Genomic DNA, 12,732 nt, shown 5'->3' on the forward strand with positions numbered 1-12,732 from the left:
TCAGTGTCTTCACAGGAAAAGAGATGGTAAGAGCTCTCTTTCAGCCTGGTGAGCACATGGCAAGAAGGAGGCTGTCTGCAAGCCCATAAGAGGGCCGTCACCAGAACCCAACCAGGCTGGCACCTGGGTTTGAACTTCTAGCTTTCAGAACTGTGAGTAACAAATTTCTAATGCTCATGCCACCCAGTCTATGGTATTTTGCTATGGCAGCCACAGCAGATTAAGACAGTTCTCATCATCTGTTAAAGGAACTACCCCTGAAGATACAGTGCTAATGGCTGAGTTATTATCCCTCAGAGGGACACTTGAATCCTGGGGTATAAACCCAGCCCCCAAAGAAGGAAGTGCTCCTGATGTATTTAAGGCAGAAAGGAGGCGCTGTCACCTCCTGAGAGACTCCCTCCCTCATCAGATGGCAGCCAACACATCCCTCCACCCACCACCGAAGACGGTCCTGGCTCTGGGTTCCGAGGCCTTGCTCTCTGGGAAGGAGCCTGATCCATCAAGATGCCAGCGTATGAAAGTCCCCGAGGCAGGAGTGTGCCATCCTCACAGCCTCCTTCTGGCTGTAAAATTAGCCCTGCCTGTTTCAGGGAGCCATCTGGCGGGTGGGAGGAGTAGGGAGTAGGCTCTGACCCTGCTGGGGATGCCTGGCTTAGAGACAATAAGAAAAGTCATCGAGCAGCTTCTACACGCTTCCTTCCCCGCAGTTCCTGCGTTCGTATTCTGGGAGAAAGAAAAGGCATTCTGGTGATGACAGCGGGCCCTGCTAGGGGAAGAACAAGGCTGCTCTTGGAGGGGCCGGATCTCTGGGGAATCCACGGTCTCTCGAGCTCCACGGGCCTTCCTGGAGGCTGAGCCTCTTTGGTCCCTTGTTCATTCAGCATCTCCCAGGGGTGCCCTGGTTGTGTGAGCTGAGGGGAGACAAAGATGTGCAGGAAAACACCCCCTCTCCTGCCAGGAGCCCACAGCCTGCCGTGGGAGTCAGGATCGCAGCCAGTCATCACCAAAGGCGGTGTGGAGTCCTGTGAGAGAAATGGCAGAACAATGGCACTGCGAGGACGCGCAAGGATGGAAGGAAGTCTTCCTGACCCTCAGGGAGGGCTGCGGAAGGAGGTCACGTTTACACACCATACGTCAGAGCTCAAAGGTAGAGACAGGGTGGTTTGGGAACAGCTGAGGGGCTTAGGATGGGCTGGCAATGGACAGACCAGACACCCAGGCGGGGCGAGGTCCTAGTGGGCCTGTGGGTGGCACCGTGTAGTTTGGATTTTATCCCAAGTAGGTGTTTATCCAAAGATTTTCAGCAAAGGCAGGGGGTAACCTCCCCAGAGAGGGATGGCATGCCCTCACCTGAAGCCTGGCTCTCCCAGGAAGGAGCTGCGGGGGTGCGAGCCCTTAGACCCTCCTCCTGGAGCCTGGCTGAGGCTGGTGGCCAGGGTCTTGCAAGTCCAGCCCAACCCTGACCGTGCTCTGTGTGGGTTTGGCCCGCATGTGCTGCCATGATCATATACCTTTGAGTCATTCGGGAAAACTTCGGTTCAGCTTTTCCGGTCATGGCTCAGGGTTTGTGATCTCAACATGTGAGAATCCAGGAGTAGATGAATCTTGAAAGAAGAAATCATTAGGTCATACTGAGAAACTCACAGCGTTCCCTGCCCCATGCGAGGCTAGGGGTCGAGCCAGAACTAGGTCTTGGGAGGGTCCCAGCCCTGACTCCGCCCAGTCAGGGCCTCAGGCTCTCGGACAAGGCATCTGTGTTCCTCTTTCTCCCCTGAGAATGTCTACAGGAAAACATACATACACAGGCATGGAGCCCAGGCCACACACACGACTCACAACCACGAAAACAGGCTGCCACCTTCCCTGCTCTGCATGTAGGGACTCTTGACGTCCTGCAAACAAATGAACTTGACTTTCCTCCATTACCAGGGCTAATCTGTCCCATGCCCTCCTGCCTCTCACAGGACATGGGCTCATTCATTAGGAATGGTGTGTGCACTTTGCCAAGTGCTCTGGAGGGCTCTGTCATGCGGTGCGTAGTGACAGTTCACAAAGGAAAGGGCTAAAGGCTAAAGCGGCTCCTCTCCACCCCTGCCCGCCCCCCAGGGGGCAGCTCTGTGCCCGGGCTCCGCCACTCACTGACTCTGCGGTGAGCTCAAGGCCACAGCAGCATCTTCCAGGGCTGTGCCCATTTTGTCTGCAGCCCCTCTGGGGTTACAGGAGGGAGAAGAGGGAGTCTCAGAGAAGAGCTCAGGTTAGATTGTCTAGGGCAGTGACTCTCAGCCTTCAGGTACATCAGAGTCCCCTGGTGGGCTGGGAAACTCAAGACAGCTGGCCCCACCCCGGAGCTTTTTTCAGTGTTTACTGGCGTACACTCGATCTGCAATGCTGTGTTTAGCTTCAGGTCTACAGCAAAGTGAATCAGTTAAACACAAACATACATCCACACTTTTCCAGATTCTTCTCCAATACAGAGTATTGAGTAGAGTTCCTAAAGGAGATCAGTCCTGGGTGTTCATTGGAAGGACTGATGTTGAAGCTGAAACTCCAATACTTTGGCCACCTGATGCGAACAGTTGACTCACTGGAAAAGACCCTAATGCTGGGAAGGATTGGGGGCAGGAGGAGAAGGGGACAGAGGATGAGATGGTTGGATGGCATCACCAACTCGATGGACATGGGTTTGGGTAGACTCCGGGAGTTGGTAATGGACAGGGAGGCCTGGCGTGCTGCGATTTATGGCGTAGCAAAGAGTCAGACATGACTGAGCAACTGAACTGAACTGAACCTGTGCTATACAGTAGGTCCTTATTAGTCATTTATTTTATATATAATAGTGTGTATATCAATCCCAATCTCCCAATTTATCACCCCCTACCCCCCACTTTCCCACTGGCAAATGCAGCCATGAAATTAAAAGACGCTTACTCCTTGGAAGGAAAGTTATGACCAACCTAGACAGCATATTAAAAAGCAGAGACATTACTTTGCCAACAAAGGTCTGTCTAGTCAAGGCTATGGTTTTTCCAGTGGTCATGTATGGATGTGAGAGTTGGACTATAAAGAAAGCTGAGTGCCAGAGAATTGATGCTCTTGAACTGTGGTGTTGGAGAAGACTCTTGAGTAGTCCCTTGGACTGCAAGGAGATCCAACCAGTCCATCCTAAAAGAGATCAGTCCTGGGTGTTCATTGGAAGGACTGATGTTGAAGCTGAAACTCCAATACTTTGGCCACCTGATGCGAAGAGCTGACTCATTTGAAAAGACCCTAATGCTGGGAAAGATTGAAGACAGGAGAAGGGGATGACAGAGGATGAGATGGTTGGAGAGCATCATCGACTCAATGAACAAGAGTTTGGGTAGGCTCTGGGCGTTGGTGATGGACTGGGAGGCCTGGCAGGCCTGGCGTGCTGCAGTTCATGGGGTCGCAAAGAGTTGGACATGACTGAGAGACTGAACTGAACTGAAACATAAATTTGCTTTCTACCTCTGCGGCTCTATTTCTGTTTTGTAGATAAGTTCATTTGTACCATTTTTTAAAATTCCACACAGAAGCGCCATCATAAGATATTTGTCTAGGGAAGGCCTGGGTGGGCCTCAGACTCTCCTTTCTAACAAGCTTCCACGTGAAGCTGATGCTGCTGGCTGGAGGCCCACACTTGGAGAATCACTGGTCTAGCTCCTTACCTGGTACCTTCCTCACAGGTAATGCTGGAAACACTACATCTGTGTGTTCCTTTTAGATGCCTTTGTCCAGTTCCCACTCTCTACTGTCTTCTTTTCTTGTCTGTTTGACCTCTTCCTGGACTGTTAGTCCCTAGAGAGCAGGATCTGTGTCTTAATTACCTGTGGATCTCCAGAAAAATCTTAGCAGTACTCAAGCTGCTTGGAGAGCAGTGGGTCTCTCTCTGGGAAGAAGTGGCATGGAGGAGGGGTGGGTCCCAAGAGGCACTGTTACTTTTTCACTCTATATACTGCTACATTGTTTGGAGTTTGAAAAGGAGAATGATTTGTGTGTTACTATGTGATTAAAAAATTATGTCAAGAGAATGAAAATACAAGTCATAGACTGGGAGAAAATAATTATAAAAGACATCTGATAAAATATAAAACTGTTTCTGAAATGCACAAAGAACTCTAAAAACTCAAAAATAAGCAAAGAACCCAACTAAAAATTGGGCCAAAGACCTTAACAGATGCCTCACCAAAAAAGATATTCAGATGGCAAATAAGTATATAAAAATATGTTCCACCTCATCCTCCTACACTGTTGATGGGAATATAAGTTGGGGCAGCCACTATGGAAGACAGCATGGAGTCTCCTCAGAAGACTAAAAATAGAATTACCATATGATCCAGTAATCCCCTTCCTGGGAATATACTCAGACAAAACTCTAATTCAAAAAGATACACACACCCCTAAGTTCAGAGCAACACTATTCACAATAGCCAAGAGATGGAAACAACCTAAATTTCCATCAAAAAATGAATGGATAAGGAAGATGTGGTACATACATGCAATGGAATATTACTCAGCCATTAAAAGGGCAAAATAATGCCATTTGCAGCAACAAGGATGCAGTTAGAGATGATCATATCCAGTGAAGTCAGTCAGAAAGACAAACACCATATGTCACTTATATGTGGAATCTGAAATACAGCACAAGTGAACCTATCTATAATACAGAAACAGACTCACAGAAATAGAGAACAGACTGGTGGGTGCCAAGGTTGGAGAGGAGACGGATGGATTGGGAGTCTGGGGTTGGAAGATGCAAACTGTTACATTTAGAATGGACAAACAACATGGTCCTAATTCACAGCATAGGATATTCAATAGCCCGTGATAACCCATAATGAAAAAGAATATTAAAAAGAACATACATACATATATTACTGAGTCACTTTGCTGTATGGCAGAGATGGGCACATTGTAAGTCAACTATACTTCAATAAAAAATAAATATGTTCCACCTCATACCATCAGGAAAATGCAAATTAAAACAAGAAACTACTACTGCACACCATTCGGATGGTCAAAATCTGGAACGCTGACAATACCAAATTCAGGCAAGGATGTGGAGAGACAGAAACTCTCATTCATTGCTGGCAGGGATGCAAAATGGTACAGTCTCTTTGAAAAGCTGGTTGGTAGTTTCTTACAAAACTAAACATACTCCAATCATACAATCCAGCAATCATGCTCCTTGGTGTTTACTCATAGGAACTGAAAACTTATGTCCACATAAAAGTCTGCACATGAATGTTTATAGCAGCTTTATTCAGAATTGATGTCCTTCAGTAGCAACCAAGATGCCCTTCAGTAGGTGAATGGATAAGTAAACTGGTACATCTAGACAATGAAATACTATTCAGTGCTAAAAAGATATGAGCTATCAAGCCATGAAAAGATGTGGAGGAAACTTAGAGACATATTATTAAGTGAAAGAAGGCAATCTGAAAAAGCTACCTATTGTATGTTTCCAACTTTATGACATTCCGGAAAAGGCAAAACTATGGAGATAATAAAAAGATCAGTGGCTTCCAGGGGCTAGAGGGGAGGAAAGGATGAATAGGTGGAACACAGAGGATTTTTAGGGCAGTGAAAATGTTCTGTATGCTACTGTAATGATGGATACGTGCCATTACATGAAACATTTGTCCAAACCCATAGAATGTGCCACACAAAGAGTGAACCCCAAGGCCAACTGTGGACTTTAGGTGATAACGATGTGTCAGTATTAAGTTCATCGGCTGCAACAAAGGCACCTCTCTGGTGGGTGATCTTGATAATGGGGAGGCTCCACACATGTGGGAGTACATGATAAATCTCTGAACCTTTCCTTCAGTTTTGCTGTGAACCTAAAACTGTTCTCAAAAAAGTTAAAAAAGCAAAAAAAAAAAAATGAAAGAAAGGATAAAGGACCAATCCTTTGACTAAGGCATCCTCTCTAAAGATACTAACTCTGCTATCCCACACCCCCGCTGAGTCCTAAAATGTATCTAGCTAATAGCATTACTAAGCGCCAGGTGCTGCTGAAAGACTTTTAAATACACAGACTTATTTAGTCCTCAGAACAACCACATGAAGTGGGTACTTTGTATTATAGCCCCCATGTGGGAAAACTAAGGCACAGGGATGTTAGTTACCTTACTCAAGGTCACTTGTTTAATTAGCAATGAGGCTGACATTCAGCCCCTGCTGGACTAATTCTGGGATGTGTCTTGACCTCTAGGAGGGCTGGACCACCTAAGTTATGGATACCTGGAGGATGGTCAAAAGGTGGAGTCATATTTATTCACACCTAACCCACTTTCTTCTAAAGAAGATTTGAGGGAACTGCTACCCTGGATTTTGTTATCCAGAGCGTACATTGCATAGAAAAGCTACCTTTAATTAAATTTCTGCTAGAAACAATACAGAAACAGAAGCTTAAGCACAATGGCTTACTGCCCCTCCCCCCTCCAAAAAAAAAATCTTCAAAGTAAATTGATCAGTGGCTTCTGAGAGTTCCTGTTCATACTGGTCTCTCACTGGCTACTGGCAGGCAAGCAGCAGCAGGTACCAGAAGGAGAGGAAATGTTTATGGGGAGGGGGCAACTTTTAAATACAGAACATTCTCTACAGTAACTTGATTTTTTCCATGCATAGGGAAAAGAGCTGTATGATTTGACTGGAGTGGAGGAACCCTTGGCCCCACTCTCAGAGACCCTGAGTTCTTTCTCAGTGGAGCCTGAAGCTAATGGACTGGAGGGCCTTAACAGGAGCTCTTCCTCTGAGCAGCTCAGGCCCCATCCAGCCAGAGTCAGCAGTCTTCAGCTGGGAGAGAGGGGAGGAGCCTGGCTTTGCTTTCTCTTTTCTCTACAAATGCCCTCCGGGTGATCCCACTGTGCGGCAGGGGCTGAGAACCACCAAGAAGGCCCCCTGCAATTTTAAAGTTCTATTTCTCACTCTAAAATCCCTCGGGTTTTTTTTAGCAGTACTGTGTGTTCTTATCCTCTCCCACAGCCCCCAAGTCCTTGCCCTGCCTTTCCGGGGGGGCGGTGCTGGGTTGGCTTGGAATTTAATCACCTCCTTGGAACCAGCGCCCAGCTCTCCAGGGGGCTGCTTGTTCACCTCTGGTGAGGCCAGTGGGTTTATTTATGGTTTCTGATTTTATTTATTTCCCCACCTCAGAGCTGTTTTTCTGCATACAGAGAACTTGGGCTGTCTGCTGCCTGCCGGCCCAGGGCCGCTGTGAGCAGGGCCAGGATGGATGGCAGAGTTAGTCCAGCCCATTGGCTGAGAAGCTGGTCGCCTTCTTGGGGTGATTTATGCCATGCGGCAAGGCCCTGCCTGCACCCAAACGTCTCCCCCACAAGCTTTCCCAGCACAGGGCTTTGGGGGGGGGGGGGGTGTGCCTGGAAAATTCTGTTCTAATTTGGAAGGCTCGGCTCTGCCTATTTATTCTTTTGCTTGAGCACCAGCCCAGGAGGGTGTCAGCCAGATCTTGTTTTAATGCAGGTTTACCCCCTTCCCCCACCTTCTATTGCCAAGGACCAGTCTGGAGGGGTGGGGCGGGGAAGGTCTACGTTGGAGGTGACAAAGAGGAGACAGGCCCATCATTCATACCCGACTTCTATTTTTCCTGCTGTTAATACCTCACTTGACACCCACTCCTGCCCACCCCCTCCCACCACCCTAACCAGGGTTCTGCCAAGTAGTTGGCATATCAGGCAGGATCTAAACAGGAAATCAGAAATCAATTCAAGTACACAGTAGAGGGAATGTAATGCTGGGGCCTGGTCACATAGACACTGGAGGAGTCAAGAGTCAAAAAGGGCAGGAAAGCAACTTAGAAATTGTTGTGGTTGTTTAGTTGCTTAGTCATGGCCTACTCTTTTGCCACCCCACCCCATGTACTGTAGCCCGCCAGGCTCCTCTGTCCACTAGGATTCTCCAGGCAAGAATACCGGAGTGGGTTGCCATGCCCTCCTCCAGGGGATCTTCCCAATCCAGGGGTCAAACCCATATCTCTTATTTCTCCTGCATTGGCAGGTGTATCCTTTACCGCCGAGCCACCTGGGAAGCCCAACTTAGAAGCCAACCCAGAAGCCATGGTCAGCTCTGAGGCTGGGGGGTGGAGGGGAGGGATGAGTAAGGGGAGGAAGGGGAGGGTGTGTGTTGGCAGAGCCTGGAAGCTGGTGCCATCAGGACAGCTGGGACGACCCCCGGTAGGGAGAGAGGGGCCCAGACCCCGTGGCGTCTTTCCTGACCCTGTGCTCCCAGCCTGGGACATGAAACCCCGCTGACAAGGAGTCTGGAGAAGGCAGATGAAAAACCGGGGCAAGGACTGAGGCTAACAGGCCCAACACCAACACAACGGGATCGCCAGACCACCCTGCACCTGCCGCCAGGCCGCTGAGCCAAAACCCCACGGCTGGTTGAGGGTTGGACCCAGGCCTCCACTGACCGCCGCAAGGCTGGCACCCCCATTGCGGGCCTTTCCCTGGACCGGACATAGCAGGCTTCTGGCTCTGGCCCGCTTCTTTACGACCAAGAACTGCCTTGAAGGCAGATGGTGGAGGAGAAAGGGTTGACTGTGGTGATGGAGGACTCACCGAGCTTCTCGTTCTGCACTCTGGCCACGTAACACCCTGCAGGAGAGTCAAGCCCATCCGCTCACTAGCCCGTCTCCTCCTCCGAGCCCCAGGCTAGGCTGCATCTCCCAGCCTCCCCTGCGCCCAAGCAGGGCCCACGTGACCAGAACCAGCCAATGGCGTGTGGGCAAGAGCCTCCCGCGTCTCTTCCAATGCAAGGCGTTTGAACGCAGGTGTGACGGTCTGCGTTCTTGTTTCTCTGCTGCAGTCACCTGGAGGCTGGGGCGTGTGGAACACGACGCCACAAGACAGAAGCAGCCTTGACTCCCGTCCGGAGGATCACACAACCTACAATGGAATGTGTGTGTGAGAAAAATCTTTATTGCATTAAGATACTGAGATTTGTGACTACTGAGGACATACTATATAGTAGAGGGGACTCTACTTACATAAAGCTCTGCGGCGACCCCGATGGGAAGGAAGTCCCAAATTGAGGGCATATATGTATATGTATGGCTGATTCATTTTGCTGTTCACTGGAAACTAACCCAACATTGTAAAGCAACTGTACTCCAATAAAAATTAATTTTAAAAAAGATGCTGAGATTTTGAAGGGTTTTCTGATTTTTTTAACCACGGCATATTTGGCATTACCTCAATATAGTTGCTGTATGCTATAATAGGTCCTCCCACCATATCAGCTCCCCTCTTACGTGCTTCTGTATCCACCAGGGCAGCCCTGGTTGCATTTCTGTGGTCCTTGCTGAGACTGTGATCTCCACGGAGGCCAGGAACTGCTTTAGTACCATGGCATTATCCCTAAGCTAGCAGAGTGGCTGACACCAAGGGGGAAAGTAGCTATTGACTAAATCGATGAGTGAATAAAAAGAATGAATAAAAGCAAGACCAGAACTAGAACCTGGCTTTTACTGGAGCACTAGAAGGAAAACACTCAATCCAAGGGAGGCAGACTACAGCTCAGGAGAAGCTTGATGGATTAGAAAAATGATCCACTTACGACAGGTGAAATACAAGGCAAGGCTTTCAGAAGTTAAACACAAACCCTGCCGGTTCAGAGGAGGAGAGGAAAAGACCTAAGGGGACCCAGGGTCGTAGGGACCATGAGCCTGATAATATCCTCAGGGAGGGGCCAGCCTCCACCACTGGGACAGCGCCCAGGAAGGAGGAAGCCGCACATGCAAGACATGGTGCGATCATCCCACTGCACTTGGCCTTCTCCCGGCATCTTATTTTAGCTGTCACATTTAAGAAGGATTTGGAGGTTTTGGAGGGGAGCCAGAGCCAATAGGAGAAATGATGAAAAGTTGGGAAAAAAATAGAACTTGTAGAAAAAGCCTAGGGGGTGGGTGGGAGTTAAACAGGGCTGGGGGAGGCAGGCAGAGGCTAATGAGCACCTCTCCAACTCAGGGGGACAGAACGAGGGGATCTGGGTTCCTATAGCAGCAAGAGAGACTCAAGTTAGACTCTAGGCAGTGAACCTCCGTTTAAAGGGAGTGATAGGTTGAAGGAGGTGGGTGGGCCTCTGGTGATGTCATCACCTCCCTTGGCTGTCCCTCTTCTCAAGACACCTCAGTCGGCCCCTCCCTGGTCCCATAAAGGGCCAGACACAAAGGGCGACTGGGAAATGTGAGGCCCTAGAGGTGTCGGAAGATGAAAGAGGTCTGATAATGTGACTGGTGTCACATGACAAGGTAGGAGAAGACCCTGACCAGTGTCTGCCTGCTCTGGTTTATGTGGGTCTGGGGCAAGGGGCTAGACAAGATGATTCCTGTGGGTTTGGAAACCCCTCACATGACCTGAAGAAAAGCACTGTTTGTGTAATTTGATATTTGACACGTCCCCCCTCAGTTTTATCCTGTATGGTTATATCCCTAAGAAATGTCTTAACGTCTGTTGGAGTAGATGACGTGTTCTAACCGTAGCCCTGGGACAGGCTTTAGAGAAGGGTTCATGGAGAACTAGGGAAGGCTCATGGATCCCTGGATGTCAGGACTGGAAGGACGCTGGGTGGAGCCGGGGGCTTTCAGATATGATTTTCCTGCAAGAGAAAATGGATCCAGTCTCCCTAGCTGAAGGACTTCTGTCCTTCACTGGCCTATGTCTAGGTCTGGGCAGGAGACGTGAAGTCCCTGGGCCAGAGATGCACCTCACCTGTAGGATCTTTGCTCTATCCTGCTCTGGGCACCGCCAAGTGGCTGGCCTCTTTCTTTCTTTCCACAAGGGAGCAGTCTCTGGGCTTCCTCTTGATTATCTGGTGATTTTAAGCCAAACCACGGCACCTACTTGGGTCTATGGAGGCCAAAAAGGCTGATAGAGCACACTCCCACCAGCTGACTTGCTTCTAGGGACGGTTATTGGTCTTATCGAGCTCCTCAATCCCACCTGACCCCTACCATCTTTCTCCCAGCTGAATGCTGCAGCCACCGCTGCACCTGGCCACTAGAGGGCACCACGCCATCACCACCACCCTAGAAATCCCACCCTCTCCTTTCTCCCCCTTGCTTATAGCACAGGAGGATTCATATTGGAACAGCTAGGAAATCTCAGGGCAATCTAAGGAGCTTAAATCAAAAGGAGTAAAAAGCTGAAAGACAGACAAAAATGTGTGCCAGGCACTGTGCCAGATGCCAGGGATTAAAATGAATGAGACCCACACCTGCCCAATTCTCGATGCTAAATGGGAAACAAATAAGGCAACAAGTAATTCCTATGCAGAGGGATGAGCCTAGGGAGTTAGAGAAATGTAACCCTTTGAAAGAACACCCGAGAGGGGCCACCACTCCCCAACTGTGGTAGGGGTCTCAGGGAAGATTCCTGGAGGAGCCAAGTCTTGAAAGGTGAGCAGGAAGTAGGGAGGTGGAGGAAAGGGCATCCCAGGCAGGGGAACAGCGTGAGCCGAGCCTCAGAGCATGACAGTTTTCAGACTGGAAGGGGGGTGGTCAGAGCTATGCCGTAGTCTGGGCAACGGGATCTCTTCCTTTCCTTGTCAGTCAGAGGAAACCCCAGCTGTTACACTGAGAGCTCAGTGGGGTACCCAGACTCTCTCCAGACTCTCTCGTAGACCGACCCTCCCCACTTCTCCTCTCCCTCCCTCCTGTGGGGGGTGGGTACCACCCTGTCCTCGGGTGCTCAGGATGCTGACCTCCTGGGTTAGGTGTTATTATCATTTTCAGTTTGCTGACGAGGCAGCCAGGGCTCCCTGAAATGGAGGAACCTGCTCATGTTTGACAGCTAGTGAGGGACAAGGGAAAACTCTCATCCAGGCTCTCTGACCCCAGAGTCTATGGTCTGTGCTGACCAGGAGAAGGGACAGTGCCAAAGGCTCTCTCTCCACACTGGCCTGTGAGGCTGGTCATCTGAAAGCAGATTTTATTTTTAATGGAGGTTTTTATGGTAAATGGTTCTACAAACTGTTTTTTTTTAAATTTATTTATCTTAATTGAAGGATAATTACTTTACAATATTGTGGTGGTTTTTGCCAAACATCAACATGAATCAGCCACAGATGCACGTGTCCCCCTCATCCTGAACCCCCGTCCCACCTCCCTCACCACCCCATTCCTCTTGGTTTTCCCAACGCACCGGCTTTGAGTGTCCTGCTTCACGCATTGAACTTGCACCGATCATCTATTTTACATATGGTAATATACATGTTTCAATGTTATTCTCTCAATTCATCCCACCCTTGCCTTCTCCCACAGAGTCCAAAAGTCTGTTCTTTACATCTGTGTCTCTTTTGTTGCCTTGCATATAGTATCATCATTACCATCTTTCTAAATTCCATATATTTCCATTAATATACAGTATTGGTGTTTCTCTTTCTGACTTACTTCACTCTTATAATAGGCTCCAGTTTTGTCCACCTCATTAGAACAGATTCAAATGCATTCCTTTTTATAGCTGAGTAATACTCCATTGTATATATGTACCACAACTTCCTTATCCATTCATCTGCTGATGGACATCCAGGTTGCTCCTATGTCCTAGCTATTGTAAACAACACTGCAATGAACATTGGGGTATATGTGTCTCTTTCAATTCTGGTTTCCTCAGTATGTATGCTCAGCAGTGGGATTGCCGGGTCGTATGGCAGTTTTATTTCCAGTTTTTTGAGGAATCTCTACACTCT

This window comes from Cervus elaphus, chromosome 7 (genome assembly GCF_910594005.1).
Source record: "Cervus elaphus chromosome 7, mCerEla1.1, whole genome shotgun sequence".
Lineage (NCBI taxonomy): Eukaryota > Metazoa > Chordata > Mammalia > Artiodactyla > Cervidae > Cervus > Cervus elaphus.